The sequence below is a fragment of the Neofelis nebulosa genome, chromosome 1 (assembly GCF_028018385.1).
Source record: "Neofelis nebulosa isolate mNeoNeb1 chromosome 1, mNeoNeb1.pri, whole genome shotgun sequence".
NCBI lineage: Eukaryota > Metazoa > Chordata > Mammalia > Carnivora > Felidae > Neofelis > Neofelis nebulosa.
Window position 1 is genome coordinate 127,849,068 of NC_080782.1, and position 17,154 is coordinate 127,866,221.

Below are 17,154 nucleotides of genomic sequence, written 5' to 3' on the forward strand. Positions count from 1 at the left end.
TTCTCTTCGGTAGATACCCAGGAGTGGAATAGCTGCGCTGTATATAAGGCATATGTTAATCTTCTAAAGACTGGCAGTATGTTTTCCAAGGAGGCTATTTTACATTCCTGCCTACAGTTTATTGGAGATCTATTTCTATCACATCCAAACCCACACTTAAAAAAAATTTTTTTTAATGTTTATTCATTTTTGAGAGAGAGGGAGACACAGAATCTGAAGCAGACTCCAAGCTCTGAGCCTGTCATAGGGCTCGAACTCATGAATCGTGACATCTTGACCTGAGAGGAAGTCAGATGCTCAACTGACTGAGCCACCCAGGCCACCCAATGTTGATTTTTTCATGTAGTTATTTACTATCTTTACATTTCCTTTGGTGAAGAGTTTATTCAAATCTTTTGCCTAATTTTAATACGTTGGCTTTTCTCATTATTGAGTTTGGAAAATTGTTTATATATTCTAGGTACAACTCCTCTATCAGATATATGACTGTTAGAAGCTAGGGGAGGGACTAGAAAGTATTGCCCAAACCAAGAATGCATTTTGAGACTGAAAAATGAAGGAGGCCGCACCATACAGTTAACACAGAGATTTTTTTCAGGGTAACTTACAGACAAGGAAGATCTGCTGGGCAACAGTCCAGCTGTGCAATTATTCTCCATAAAGTCTGGACTGTAGACCTTAGTCTACAGATTTTATAGTGCAAGGGAACTGGCAGAAGGGCACTGTAGTGAGATAGAAGGGTTCATGTGTATTTCAGGGGGTTTATGTGCATTTAATGGGCATCAAAAATTCTATTAGATCTCGTGGCACCATCTGTATGACAGGAAGGGGAGAGACTATCTCCAACAAATTCAGGAAAGGGAGAGACAAATTCAAGGAGAGCCAAAGCAAGCTTCCCGCCATCCTGCCCTTGGTGGGCATTTCTAAGGTAAGTATATTAATCTCCAAGGGGTCCCAGGACATGAAGCCCAACAGTTGGGGGAGAGAGGAGTCATCAATGGGACATGAACAAACAAATAGAGCACTAAAGGTGGAGTTAATACTGCTGACTCTCTTACATAGGACTTATAACTACTTTTCATCCCAGTCTGTGGCTTGACTTTTTCCTCTTCTTTTGAAGAGCGTAAGTTTTAATTTTGATAAAGTTCAGGTTATCAGTTTGTTCTTCTATGGATCATGATGTCAAAACTAAGAAATCTTTTCCTAAGCCAAATTCACAAAGATTTTCTCCTAAACTTGGTCTGCGAGTGTTCCTCAAGATGAGCAAACATTCAGGGACACCTGGGTGGCTCAGTCGGTTGAGCTTCTGACTTCGGCTCAGGTCACGATCTCACAGTTCGTGGGTTCGAGCCCCGCATCGGGCTCTGTGCTGACCACTTGCTCAGAGCCTGGAACCTGCTTCAGATTCTGTGTCTCCTCTCTCTGCCCCTCCCCCGCTCACACTTTGTCTCACTCTGTTTCTCAAAAATAAATAAATGTAAAAAAATTTTTTTCTAAATAAGAAGAAAGATGAGCAAACATTTCTGATAAAATTTTACTTGATAAACAAGGGATGTCTTGCAATACCAGCGGTATGTGATCCCAAATGTCACATGATCACAACTGAGCCAATAGTTCTTGAAATTCACTTTGATATACACATGCTTTGGATGACAAGGATGTTTGGGGCAGGAATTATGCTCATAAACCAAGGTTTTACTGTACTTCATTTCAAACTAAGGAGCACAGAATTATGCTAGGAATAATTTTTTTTTTTTTAAACAGCAGTTTTGTGTAGTAATTTTGTCACGCTTTGAGCAGATAGTGATTCTAGCAGTGGGAATCAGTATAGTCTAGGTTATTCTGCAGGAACAAACAACTGCAAATCACAGGGATTTAACACCACAGAGGTTTAATTCTCAGTAATACGACATTTCTTTCACAATTCAGCTGAAAGCTCTGGGCCCTGTTGTCTTCTTTCCAGGATCAAGGAGGATGGAGTGGTTAGTACCTAGCAAGTTGTCATTTTGTCACAAAGGGAAAGAGAGAGTGGGATGAATATACTGCAATTTCTGCTTCTAACCGTATGTCAATTCCACTCTTATTGGCAAAAGCTAGTCAAAATGGCCATGCCTACCTTTAAGTGGGTAAGAAAATGTAACCTTACCACATGCCTAGGAAGGAGAAACCTGTAATGTTTGGGAACAGCCAGAATGACTGTCACATTGGTAAAAATGTGCAACCCAAATCTCACCAAAAATATTCTCATGTATAAAAAGATATCTCATTATGGGGAGTTTTATAATGTTTGGGGAGGGGTTCGGGTGCCTGGGTGGCTCAGTGGGTTGGGCATCTGACTTTGGCTCAGGTCATGATCTTGTACTCCATGAGTTCAAGTTCCATGTCGGGCTCTGCGCTGACAGCTCGGAGCCTGAAGCCTGCTTCAGATTCTGTCTCCCTCTCTCTCTGCCCCTACCCCGCTTGCAATCTCTCTCTCAAAAAAAAAAAAAAAAAAATTACAAAATATTTTTAAGTTTGGGGAGGGGTAGTTCCTAAGACAGCAGTCACTCCTGATACCAACAGTAGATATCAGGGCTCTCCAAGACCACCCTGCTTCTGACACCAATTACAAGCTCAGGGGTCCCCAAGACCACCCTCAGACTGAAAATTCAATATATTCAATATAAGGACTAACACAAATCAATGAAAGCTGTTATACTGTTATGATTTATTACAACAAAAGGCTACAGATTAAAGTCAATGAAGGAAAGAGATGCATGGGGCAGAATCCAGGAAAGTTCCAGATGTGAGCTACCAGTTGTCATTTCCTGGTGGAGTCGTGGACTGTACCGACTTCTCCGGGCAACAATGTATGACGATATGCATGGAGTACTGCCAGGCAGGGAAGATCACCTGAGCCTTATTGTCCACAGATTTTACTGGGGCTGGGTCACGTAGACATGGTTGACTGTGTGGCTGACCTTTATTTAGTCCATAGCCCCTCCAGATGTTGAGATGAGACCTCCCGGCCCAAAACCCTCACCATAAATCACATTGTTAGACTATTTGGTGTGGCCCAAAGCTCCAGATACACAAAGATACTCTTATCAGGCCGAACATTCCAAGGACTTGGATCATACCATAGGAGCTGAGGATAAAGCCCAGGCCTCTCTTTGGGTAAGGATAATTCTTAACTACACAGAGTTAAATCATATTAGATTAAACATGATATCAGAACTCTGCAATGAAATTGCCTATGTACCCCATTGGGAAGAAAAATGCATTTGAATTATGTCGGTAATATTTGCTACCTAATAAAAAGTCTTTATTTTTGACAATGTGACAGGGAAAAAATGCCTAATTTAATTAATTTGTCCACTTCGCAGAGAAAAATTCAGATACATTTCCCACTTTTTTCCTCTCACACATTGCCAAACACAATACCTACATAAAAAGATACTTGCTTTGTTATGCCTGAGTGGCTCAGTCAGTCAGTCAAGCGTCTGACTTCAGCTCAGGTCATGATCTCACGGTTAGTGCGTTCAAGCCCCGTGTCCGGCTCTATGCTGATAGCACAGAGCCTGCTTCAGATCCTCTCTCTGCCCCTCCTCTGCTTGCTGTTTCTCTCTCTCTCAAAAATAAATAAACATTAAAAGAAAACGAGATTTGCTTTGTTACAGTTTGTCTCAGTTGAGTACAAACATGCTCTGAAGATCCATCCTGCCTTTCTTTTAAGAATTCGGATTTTCAATATTTAAAAAGATAATCTATTTTCCAAATATTCTAAATATTTTCTAAAGATTCAGCTTTCACTTCATATTCTTTTAGATTAAGTTTCCCCAAAGGAAGTAAAGGAACCATTTAACTTTACCGAAAAGGTAAGGCTATTCATTTTAAGCCACAAATGCCAGCGGCGTCTCTGTAAATGTGGCAGAATTTGCTGCTGTTTTCACGGTATTCAGACATGGCACGAAGCCCCTGTAAGTAGGGGGAATTATGAAATGAGCACTTCTAAATGGGTCAGGGTTAGTCATCACTGACAACATTCATTCAAAGCCATTGCCTGTTTTGAAGAGTGAATAAAATCATGAGGATTAAGTGGATCTCACGATTTCCTTAATCCCACATTTTATCAGGTGTGAAGTAGCCTTGTATTCTTCTGGTCTCATGGGTCTGAACTTTTCATTTCTTTTTTTTTTTTTAATGTTTATTTATTTTTGAGAGAGACAGAGACAGGATGCGAATGAGTTAGGGGCAGAGAGAGAGGGAGACACAGAATCCAAACCAGGCTCCAGGCCTTGAGCTGTCGGCACAGCGCCGATGCAGGGCTCGAACTCATGAGCCGTGAGATCATGACCTGAGCCGAAGTCAGTCACTGAAGTCAGTCACTCAACCGACTGAGCCACCCAGGCGCCCCTGAACTTTTCATTTCTTAAAACAAAGAAGCAAAGTTATTTTTTAAGCTGTTGCTTTTCACTTATGCTTTTCTAGTCAAGCCTTTACACTGCAAAGTCTTTAAAATGAAATGTACTGAATTAGGTTTTCCAACTTTGTAGATTACCTGGTTTTAAAAGCTGTAATTCAGGTAAAAAATTCTGCAAATACATTTTGTTTTAAATAGCAATGAATGCAATTATTGTCTGGTTTTGTTTAACTAACATTTCATGTAAATACTTTGTCAATCTAGAGGTCATTTTTTGCAGCCATTTTATTTATGAAAGGTAAAACCTGTATTGTTAATTTGATTGTCAGCACAAATCTGGGATCACTGAGAGAAACAGGGACAGTCATTCCAAATAATTTAATAAAAGTAGGTTAGTAGGTCATGTTTTCTAGCTGTTCTGGTGGCCAGCCATTTTTGAGGGCATTTCAAAAAGTAGTCATTAATAAAAATGAAAATTTCTTAGTATTTTTAACAAACGGAACATTCTAACACTGAGCTGTTTTTCTTATTAAAAAACAGTAAACCCTTTCAAAATACTAAATTTAAATTTCTTCATTTATGGCAAGGTTTCCTGGGCTAATTCAAAATCTTTTAAAAACGACATATCTAAAATTAAAAATTAAGTACACAGCAGTTTAATTTGACTTTGTTTTCCCTAATGATTATTGTTCACTAACATAAGGAATATACTGCATTGCCAGTCAATTGCAACGAGATCATAAATTAGAAACGACAGAGGAAATAGAAAAATACCGCGATATTTAATAGAAGTAACATTTAAAATGCCATAGGATAGCAGTAAACCACGGGCAAACAAACTAATCAAGTACTCGAACAGAAATAGGGCAGCTCTTTACTACCAAAGAGCTCTTTGCTACCAAGTTATTAAGGAGACACTGAAAAACAGGCTCACAAACATGGACAAAGTTTCCCAATCAGCAATGATGGTAACCAATCCAGGAGAGAAGAGCAGTACAAAAGAACAAACTGTGAGCCACAGTCATTTGTGCAACACAGGTAGGTGCTCACATGATAAAGGAAACTCACATCACCGCTGCACACACACACACACACACACACACACACACACACCTCCCACACGGCTGCTCGACAGTGGTGGTAATCACATTAATTACAACAGTAGAAATTAAAACAGAGCGCAGCAAGGCTGATTTTTCCATTTCTCTGTAAGGACTCCCTGTATGGAGTAAAAGTATAAAGCTCAACATTTTACAGGGAGAGTTATATCTTCAAATCTTTTCTATGAGTATTCCTATTTGCGCCTTTCAAAAATAGGATGAGGTATGCAGAACATGTACAGATAAAAATCTAAGCAAAACCACTTTCCTGACCACATGCATATCCTGTACTTAGAATGGCATGGGATCTAAGATGGGCTTTGGGGGAAAGCCCAGGCTTTTGAGAATGCACACAGCTCTGGGTTTAGGGGGAATGACTTTCCTCTCAAAGGAGGGAGCAGATCTCCTGTGCGAGAGCTGAAGCTATTTTCTTCCCACAGTGATGATTCACAGCATATGTACCCATTTGGGTTGAATCATAGTAAAAGAGTGTGTTTAGATCCTCAAACTCTTGTTAAGCATCTTTGCTCTTATGCTTCATAAAAAGGGTTTTCTCTTCGGAGAAAATTTTGTTACCCATCTTCCTTTCTCAACATCAATCATACCTTCTTACCTTTAGGGAACTTTTCCAATCTCTGAGAGGAAATCACGACATCGTCCACTAGTGAGTGAAGTGTGTTTCATTAAGAGCAAATTGCTGTTGAGTCATATCCTGAAAGCGAGTCATTACTTTTAGCAGGATTATTATACAGGGGCTTCAGAAGAGAACCCAGTCAAGCTCTTATTATATTGATGTATTTCCCTTTGGAACAGAGTTTTCATTTTCAATCCAGAAAAATTCACAAACATGAAACTTGTAGAATGACGTACGTAGGTTGCCTTTAACAAGTGGTATTGATGATGCATCTACTTCATTGACTCTTAAATATAATTTAGTTGCACTTCCTTAAATTAATTACAGGCATACCTTAGAGATAGTGCAGGTACAGTTCTGGACCACAGTGATAAAGCAAATATCACAATAAATTGAATCAAATGAACTTCTTGGTTTCCCAGTGCAAGTTACTGGGGGACACTGAAAAACTGGGCTCACAAACCTGAACATGAAGGTGTGTCAATCAACCATGATGGTAACCAATTCAGGACAAGCAACAGTACAAAGGAACAAACCGTGAGCCACCAAGTCATCTGTTGTGCAACACAGCTAGGTGTTCACAATAATAATGTTCACTACAGCTCACATTGTTTAAAAGTTGTATTTACACTATACTGTGGTCTATTAAGTGTGCAACAGCATTGTGTCTAAAAAATGTATATGCCTTAACTTAAAATACTTTGTTATTGGGGCGCCTGGCAGTTTAGTTGGTTAAGCATCCAACTCGACTTCAGCTCAGGTCATGAGTTTGAGCCCCGCATCAGGCTCTGTGCTGACAGCACGGAGACTGCTTGGGAATCTCTGTCTCCTCTCTCTCTCTCTCTGCACCCCACCCCAACTCATGCAGGCTCTCTCTCTTGCTCTCTCTGTCTCTCTCAAAAAGAAATAAACTTTAAAAATAAATAAATAAAAACACTTCATTGCTAAAAAATGCTAACCATCATTGAGCCTTCAGTGAGTTGGCATCATTTTGCTGGTGGAGGGTCCAACCGCAATGCTGATGGCTGCTGACTGATCAGGCTGGCGGTTGGTTGCTGAATGCTGGGGTGGTTGTGGCAGGTTCTTAAAGTAAGACAACAATGATGTTTGCCACACTGATGGACTCTTCTTTTTATGAACAATTTCTTTCTAGCATGTGATGCTGTCTGACAGCATTATACCCTCAGCAGAAGTTCTTTTGAAACTGAAGCCAATCCTCTCAAACCCTGCCACAGCTTTATCGACTACAGTTATGGAATATTCTAAATCCTTTGTTGTCATTCCAACAATCTTCACAGCATCTTCACCAGGAGTAGATTCCACCTCAGGAAACCACTTTCTTTGTGCATCCATGAGAAGCCACTCCTCATTCATTCAAGTTGTCTCACGAGATGACAGCAATTCAGTCACATCTTCAGGCTCCACTTCTAATTCTGTTCTCTTGCTGTTTCCACCACATCTGCAGTGACTTTCTCCACTGAAGTCTGAAACCCCTCACAGTCATCCAGGAGGGCTGGAATCAACTTCTTCCAAACTCCTGTGAATGTTGATAGTTTAACCTCTTCACATGAATCACCAATATTCTTAATGGCATCTAGAATACTGAATCCTTTCCAGAAGGTTTTCAATGTGCTTTGCACAGATCCAGCTATGGGGGAATCACTATCTATGGCACCTAGGGCTTTACAACATATATTTATTTTTTTAATTTTTTTTAATCTTTATTTTTGAGAGAGAGAGAGAGAGAGACAGAGCATTAGTGGGGGAGGGGCACAGACAGAGGGAGACACAGAATCTGCAGCAGGATCCAGGCTCTGAGCTGTCAGCACAGAGCCCGACGCGGGGCTCGAACCCACGAACCGTGAGATCATGACCTGAGCTGACGTCAGACGCCCAACTGACTACACCACCCAGGTGCCCCTACCACATGTATTTCTTAAAGAATAGGACTTGAAAGTCAAAATGACTCCTTGATCCACGGACTGCAGAATGGATGTGGTGTTAGCAGACAGGAAAACAACATTAATCTCATTCTACATCTCCATCGGAGCTCTTGATTACCCAGGTGCACTGTCAATGCACAATAATATTTTGCAGGGAGTCCTTCTTTTCTGAGTGGTAGGTCTCAACAGGAAGCTTAAAACATGCAGTGAACCATGTGGTAAACAGACGTGCTGTCACCCAGGCTTTGTTGTTCCATTTAGAGAGCACAGGCAGAGTCAATTTAGCATGACTCGAGGGCCCTAAGATACGTGGAATGGTACACGAGCATTAGCTGCAACTCAAAGTCACCAGCTGCATTCGCTCCTAACAAGTGAGTCAGCCTGTCCTTTGAAGCCAGGCATGGACTTCTCTCTAGCTATGAAAATCCTAGATGGCATCTTTTTCCAAGAGAAGGCTATTTTATCTACTTTTGGTAAAACCACCTTCACAAACTGCCTCAGTTAGATCCCCCGGGAAAACCTGTTGTAGTTTCCGTATCAGCATACGCTGCCTCACCTGAACTTTCATGCCATGGAGCTTGCTTCTTTCCTTAAACCTAATAGCATCAGACTTTTCTTCTGCAGCTTCCTCACCTCTGTCAGCCTTCATAGAATTGAATAGAGTTAGGGCCTTACTCTGGATTAGGCTTCGGCTTAGTGGAATGTTGTGGCTGGTTTGATCTTCTATCCAGATGACTTCAACTTTCTCCATACCAGCAATAAGACTGTTTTGCTTTCATATCATTTGTTCAGTGAAGTAGCACTTTAAATTTCCTTCAGCAACAAGGGGCGCCTGGGTGGCTCAGTCGGTTAAGTGACCCACTTTGGCTCAGGTCATGATCTCACGGATTGTGAGTTCGAGTCCCGAGTTGGGCTCTGTGCTGACAGCTCAGAGCCTGGAACCTGCTTCAGATTCTGTGTCTCCCTCTCTCTCTGCCCCACCCCGCTCACTCTCTCTTTCTCAAAAATGAATAAACATTTTTAAAAAATTTAAAAATATACTTTTATGACTTTGAGCAGAGACTATCAACCAAAAAAGTAAGCTCAGAGTCAAAAGGGTAGGGTGCTGGTTACTTGATTTGTGGTGTGAACACTGAGTTCCATCAGCCATAGAACAGAGTTCACACCCTGTCTCTCTCCCCTCTCTCTCTCAAAAAAAAAAAAATTTAAAAAAATTGAATTCCCTTCAGCAACTTTTCCCATGCATTCACAATTAGGCTAACCGTATGGTGCAAGAGGCCTAGTGTTTGGCCTCTCTGAGAATTCAACATGCTTTCCTCACTAAGCGTAATAATTTCTAGCTTTTGATTTAACGTGAGAGATGTGTGACTCTTCCCTTCACTTGAATGTCAAGGCCCCTACAGGGTTATTAATTGGCCTAAACTGCAACATTGTTGTGCCTTAGGGAATAGGGCAGCTTGAGGACAGGGAGACAGATAGGAGAATGGTCAGTTGGAGCAGCTTGAACGCACACATTTATTGATCAAGTTTGCCATCTTAGGTGGGCACTGTTCATGGCACCCCAAAAAACAATTAACGATAGTAACATCAAAGATCACCGCTCACAGACTACCACAACAAATATCATAACAATGAAAATGGTTGAAATATTGCCAGAATTACCAAAAAGAGAGACATGAAATGAGCGAATGCTGCCTGGAAAATGTTGCCAAGAGACTTGCTTGACACAGGGTTGCCACAAACCAGTTTGTAAAACAACAACAACAAAAAACCCCACCAGATCTGCAAAGAGTAACAAAGCAAAGCACAATAAAGCAAGGTATGTCTGTACCTAGAAAACTGTGCTAAAAACATTAATCAATAAATCACAGACTTTCTTATCCAACATTGATAGCCTCTCTAGCACTTTTCCCGATTTTTCTCAGTATAGAACTAGCTAGAACATTATCCAACCACAGAAGATAATGAATTTGACTATGAGGTCAATGGATTTGACCAAAGGTCATTTTCACAAACTCAGATTCTCCTATGTTCTGGAAGTGGTAATAAAACCTATTTTCAAATAGCCTAAATTTAATTTACTTGTTTTTGCTATTATTCCACAGAAATATCTCAAGGATGGTAATGACTTCTCCCGAATTACGCAGAAAAATATACCCAAATAATTTTTAAATCAAATGTTTCCACTTTTAAAATCTCAGAGTGCAGTCTCTTATAAAGTAGGAAGAATAATGGGAAGGCATCTCTAGTTGGATTTCTCTGACCAGATGACCTCATATTATCTTATTTTTTTAGCTTTAGTTTGTCTGACTCCCAGCCCAAATCCCAGACAGTTTTTCCAGAAAGAGGATAACAACATACAATGAATTTTGGAGTACACTATTTAATTACGTCCTCTTCCATGGTGAAAGACCATGAACACAACCCCTAGTCTTTCCCAGTTGCTCTGGCCTCTCTTCTCCTTGGCTGCTTCCCCAACATCTCCTCACCCTCTCAGCACTAGAGTGCCCCCAGCTCAGTTGTAGAAGCACTTCTCCTCTCTGCCCATGGTGATTCTTAGGGCCATACCATCCCATCTCATGGCTTTAAGCTCCATCTCTATGTTCCTGACTCCTAAATCTGTATCTCTAGTCCTGACTTCTCTCTCGAACTCCAGACTTTTACATTCAGTTCTCTATTTGACTTCCCTTGGACTTCCAAAAGCCACCTCAAACTTATATTCACAGTGACTTGCAGCTCGTCTCCTTCAAAACCTGCTTGTTCTACTGTTTCCCCACCTCGGTAAACAGCAGCACCACGTTTTCAGTTGTTCGGGCACACTCTGGAATCACCTTTGACTCCTGAATTTTCTTTCCTATTCTATGCACAGTCTGTCAGCAAATCCTCTCCATTCTATTTTCAAAACATGTCCAGAATCTGAATACTTTTTTTTTTAGTTAGTTGATTTACTTATTTGAGAGAGAGAGAGAGAGAGGCCAAGTGGGTCAAGGGCAGAGAGAGAAGAGACAGAGAATTCCAAGCAGGCTCCACCCTGTCAGCACAGAGCCCTATGTGGGGCTCGAACTCACAAACCATGAGATCATGACCTGAGCCTAAATCAAGAGTTGGCCGCTTAACCGATTGAGCCACCCAGGTGCTCCCAGAACCTGAATACTTCTGACCACCTCAACTACTACCATCTGGTCCAAGGCACCATCATCTCTCACCTGGAGTGTGCGGTGGCCTCCCAGCTGGCCTCCCCGTCTCCACTCTTACTCCTATAATATGATCTTAATGCAGAGTCACCCTGTTAGAATGTCAGCTCATGTCACCCCTTTGCTCAAAAACAGCCAGTGGCATCCTTGCCCTCAGTGTAAAAACCAATCCTTACGGCACATGTGAAATTTCCCCCAATCCATTCTTCCCACCCCATCTCTTCAACTTCATCTCCTGCTACCTGCCCTCTCCCTCCCACCCTCTGCTCTAGTCACAGGGGCCTCTTCCTCCCTGCTCCCCAAACCTTTCAGGTACTCTCCTGTCTTGGAGCCTTTACATTCACTTTTCCCTCTGTCTACGGTGCTCTTTCCATAGATCTTGACAAGACTCACTCCCTATTCTCTTTGAGGGCTTTACTCAAATGCTGTTTTATTTATTCACTAACCACTGTCTAATAAGCTATATGTTTTGCTTATCTGTCACTCCCACTAAACTATAAGCTCCAGACAGGCAGAGACCTTTGTCTCTGTCACAGACCTTTGCCTGTCTTGCTTTCTGGTGTATCAGCATTACCTAGAGCAGTGCCCGTCACGTAGTGGGTACTTAACGCACAGTTGAGGAGGGGATGAGTAAATGAATATCTTGTCATCTAACATTACATCATGTCCCAGCAGACAGAAGACGGATGGATCTGGATGGATAGATAGATAAAATGAGTCTGTAGACAGGCTCATAGGACCTATCACTACCGTGCCTTAGCCTCCTCCAGGTAAAGCAGCACAAGTACCGAGGCAGAATTACAGAGAGAAATCTCCCATGTTCGGCTACGGACAGCATATAATCATTATACATTTTATACTTCTCAGAAATTGAGTATTAAATAACACCTTTCATCGGAACACCTTAAAATGTGTTACAACCCCCCCCCCCCATAATTACCTGCACTTATATATCACTATTATACATCAGGTAGCAGTGGAAGCCTTAATGGATCTCTCAGCTTTTGACACCCCTGTATTGGAACAGAAAATGTAAGGTGGGCCCAAGAAGTAGTTTGACATTTATAAAATGTCATTTAAGCTTTAGAAAGTCTATTATTGCCTGGCTTATTAGCATAAGAAAAAAGTGAAATGACTTATAGACTGTCAACAGAGTGCCATGGTGACCCCGGGCCGGTCAGTTACCTCGGCTAACCTCAGCCAGTTCTTCCAGTCTGTGTGGGCACGACACGGTTGAACAAATTAGTCAGGGAAGGCTCTGAGAAGGAAGCAGGGCTCACTCTTGGCGGTTAACCAAAAGTGTTTTTCTGAGGTCAAAGTGTGATTGCCACATGTCCTCTGTGTTGACCACACCTACAGTGAAAAGACAAGTGTTCCTCATGAGACTGAGCCCCTACAAGCATGCCGACTGTCTAGAATGTGGCTGTGGTACCTGGCATCCTGATGGCATGCCCCTAGGACTGTTAATCGCCTCTTTGGAAACCCGGAACCTTGACTCTTCTTCCTTTCAAAACTATCACATAGGAAAGCCTCTGATCACAGCTCAAACAAGCTGCCTCTTCCACGGTTGTTATCTGTCCTTTCAGAGAGAAGCAAAGTGAATGCAGTGCCAGGGGTGAAGCATCAGAAATCAACAAGCCAGGCCCAGCCTCTGCTTTAGGGGGCAGGATTTTGCCAGTGTCTTAGAGATAAAGCCACATATACACTCACAGCCCCTATGCCCCAAGCATGTCCCTGCTCTGATTATTAAAATTAGGAATTAACATTAAAATTAAAATTACTTAAAAGTATTATCTCTGCTCAAGGGTCTAATCTCTGAAAGAAATCCATCAGGCATTAAAGCATGTACTCGCAGACTTCAGGAGGACCTTAGAAACCACTTTGTCTGACTTTCTCACTTTATAGATAAGGAAATCGGAAATCAAGGTTCCAAAGAGTTAACTGATGGCCTGTGATCTCCTCCACACACATTCCTATCTTGCTTTTATGAATGCTTGGAAATGACTGGACTGCATTTCTTGCAAAAGGCTCTGTAATTCAGCATAGTCATTCTGCACATCTTCTGTGTCTGAAATAGTAATATTTGACGGAGCTTGTCAACCAGGATGCTCTAAAATGCCCATGTTCTAGGAATATAAATTGTACAATAAGTTTTCAGGGGCACCTGGGTGGCTCGGTCGGTTAAGCATCCGCCTCTTGGTTTCAGCTTGGGTCATGATCTCATGATTCATGTGTTCGAGTCCTGCATCAAGCTCTGCACTGTCAGCGTGGAGCCTGCTTGGGATTCTCTCTCTCTCTCTCTCTCTCTCTCTCTCTCTCTCTCTCTCTCTCTCTCTCCCCTCCCCACTCTGCCCCTTTCCTGCTCTATCTCAAAATAAATAAATACACATTAACAAAAAGAGAAGTTTCCAAGGGGGAGCCAGGAGGAACTAACTTGTCATCTGACTCTAAACTAGATTAATCCCATGGCCATAAGCATAGGTGGTAGGTCGCTATTACATGAATGACCAAAGGAAAAGTCTGTGAAGAGGTGTGAAGAGGACAGTGGATGAGAGAATACAGATGTGAGTTTGGGCCCAGATTTCACTTTGGGCAAGCACTTCATCGCTTTGGAAATGAGAAACCCTCCTGGTAAGTATCCAAACTTACTATCATCTGGTAGGACAGGATAGATTAATGGGCAAAGCAAACGGGCAATAGTTTTACTTCAAAGGTGAAATACCGCTCTGGTTCAGTATCTCCTTATCTAGCAGAGACTTGGAGAAACAGATTGTCTGGAAAGTCTGAGAGTACACTCGTGCTATCCCAAGACTTTCTAGCTCCTTTCTTTGGCCAGAGAATGGACACCAGGGCAGGAAACAAGAAGACCTTTCCCCAACCCAGTTGCAGGGATAGACATGTGACCCATACTTGGCCAATGATGGCACCTACTCCCCTAGCAACAGAGATAGGTCCAAAAGATAGATATAGGATCAAAGCAGACCCAATCTAAGTTCTTCCCTCGGATTGACATACTGATATTGGGAAATAAAATTCCTTTTCTCTAGAGTTAACAAGCTGGAATGATGCAGGCTTAAAGTTAACAGTGGCTCCTTCCCTTGGGCCCATAGCAGAAGCCCCTCTATATAGGAGGGGAGATGAGGCCAACACAGAGATAAACAGAGCTGAGAGAAAGACAATGTTTCACTTATACTGTCTGGTACCTGATGATGCCTGAAGATGATTGAGTCAACAAATTCTCTTTTTTTCCTGAAATAGTTTTGGCTGGGTTTCTGTCACTTTTGATTAAAAGAATCCTCTAATTGTTTAAATGAGGAAAGTGAGGTTCATACCAAGGGAGTAATGGACTCAAGTTACATAGCACACGGGGGACAAAATTGGGACTTGAAATCCAGTCTAATGGTTTCCAGTCCAATGCATTTTCTACTACACTGTGCTTTATATATTCTAGCTTGTGAATTGTTCAACATTTTCTGAGTGATACTACAGGTCTCTTTTCACACCATATTATATCATGGCAAAATCTATTCATTCATTTAAACAAAAGATGGAGAATCATTCACTAAGGATCCTTTGATACGAGGTGGCTGGGTGACTCAATTGATTAAGTGTCCGACTCCTGATTTTGGCTCAGGTCATGATCTCACGGTTTGTGAGTTCGAGCCCCGCATTGGGCTCTACACTGACAGTGCCTGCTTAGGATCTTCTCTCTCCCTCTCTCTCTCCCTCTCCCCTGCTCTCTCTCTCTCAAAAAAATAAATAAATAAACTTAACAACAACAACAAAGGGATCGTGTGGTACAAGAAGAAAGCTCAGACTAACTGATTTGCATCTAGGCAAGTACAAATAAAAGATTCAACTATGTCAGGATCAAAGGCAGAAATCACGCACTTGGTTCTATTCCTCACCCCCCACTAATGGAATGATCTACTTTGTTCTAGGCATGGCGATAGCGTCTTCAATAAATATGTTCCTGTGTAGTTACCTCACAGTGGGCCTCATGCATAACTGAAAATCAAAAGGTATTGGAAAGAGAGAAGGAAGGAAAGGGGATAAGAAGGAAGAGAAACAGGGAAGGCAAAGAAAAGTAGAGTGGGTTTCAAGTCAAAATTAACTTTTTTCTTTTGTTCAACTGCGCTTATATTATATAATGTCTTAGAGTGACCTCACAACGTATCCATGAAACCCAGTCTACTATAAATTGACCAGAAGTATCAAGTCGGAACCAGAGACCATGAGCCCATCTCAGTAGGAATGAATACTAAGAGCAAATGAGGTAACTGACAATGGCGACACTTGACAAATACCCTGATCGTAGTAGTTCTGCAAACTGGTTACAACAAGGTTCAGCCATAATCAGTAATATTCAATGACAGGGCTGTATGTTAGAGTAAATGGTGTGCAAGTGGGCCATTCCTGGATTTAGTAACACGATGAATAATATTTTAGGAAACTTGAGCCCTTGATGATGAATAGATGTTAAGATAATTCTATTTGAATTATTGGTTAGTGTGTGTTATATCATTCTTTGTGATCAGAATTTTTAAACCACAAACAGGATATGGAGAAATAGTGAAAAAAAAAAAGTTTCAGAGTCAGAAAATAAGATGGTCATCAAAAGGCTGTGTTTCTCATGGCCACGTAAAAGTACTCAACCACTTTAAAACTGGATCTTTTCTAGTTTTAAACTGAGCAATGGAGGGGCTCCTGGCTGCCTCAGTCAGTAGTCGGTGGGGCATATGACTCACTATCTCGGGGCTGTGAGTTCAAGCCCCATGTTGGGTGTAGAGATTACTAAAAAATAAAATCTAAAAAAAAAATAATAAATTGAGTAAGAGAAGGAAAAAGATTCTGTAACATCCTCATCATGCAGCTGAAAGGCATCTTTGATCATTCTATCTTCAGCTACAATTTAGACAGTATAAAAATGAAAGGGGGAGATATTTCACTATCGCTCTGAATTAGCATGATAGAGTACATTGCCTGAATTATTTATTAAAATAAGGTTTTCTTTAAGTGAAAAATCTTTAGCCCACCTCACAGAGTAATCTAGAAGATCTAATTTCAGTTGTAAATAGTTTTATATTTGACATAGAGTCCATTAAAGTAACTTCCGAAAGTTTTTGAACTTTTGAAGTATTTACAAAACTTCACTTAAGTATAAATGCTGTTAAGAGTCACTGATGGCACTGACATCAACCTCTGATGTCATTTGTTATTGAAACACTTACAACGTGAGTGTATGATTTGCCATCCGAACTGTTGACTGGTTTCTGGTGTTTATTTGTCCACATGTATGTCTGTGGTGCCGCAATACCGTCTCTTGGAGAAACACTAAAATCTTAGCTTAGCTGGTCAGCAATGTGCAGTCCTTTTGTGAGACGCCGACAATAGCACCACATGCAATTTTCACCATTGATTCTTTCATTCAACTGTTCATTCAACAAATACGTGTCATTCACTGTTCAAGACTCTGAAACCCAGAAGTGGACCAGACAGAAATGGTCCCTGCTTTTGGAACTTTTATTCCTGCGTGAGAGGGAAGAGACAAGGAACGAATGAATGAATGCATGAAAAAGACGATTTTAGAGGTTGATAATTGCTATCGAGTAAGCAACACAGGTCATCTGATTCGAGGGATGGGAGGATGGCAACATGAAGATGTCTTTCGGAAAAATCCGTACTGAGTGGGTGACAACCGAGACCAAACCCGGATGAAGGAAAGCAGCCAGCCTGCATTTCCCAGTCTGGGAATAGCAAGACCCCAAAAGATGGACAGGCGTTGCATAGAGGAAGAGAAAGTGGCTGTGAGGAAGTGCGACAAGGCTAGAGACAGAAGCAGGCGTCCCAGCACACAGGACGCCACAGGCATGGTGGCAAG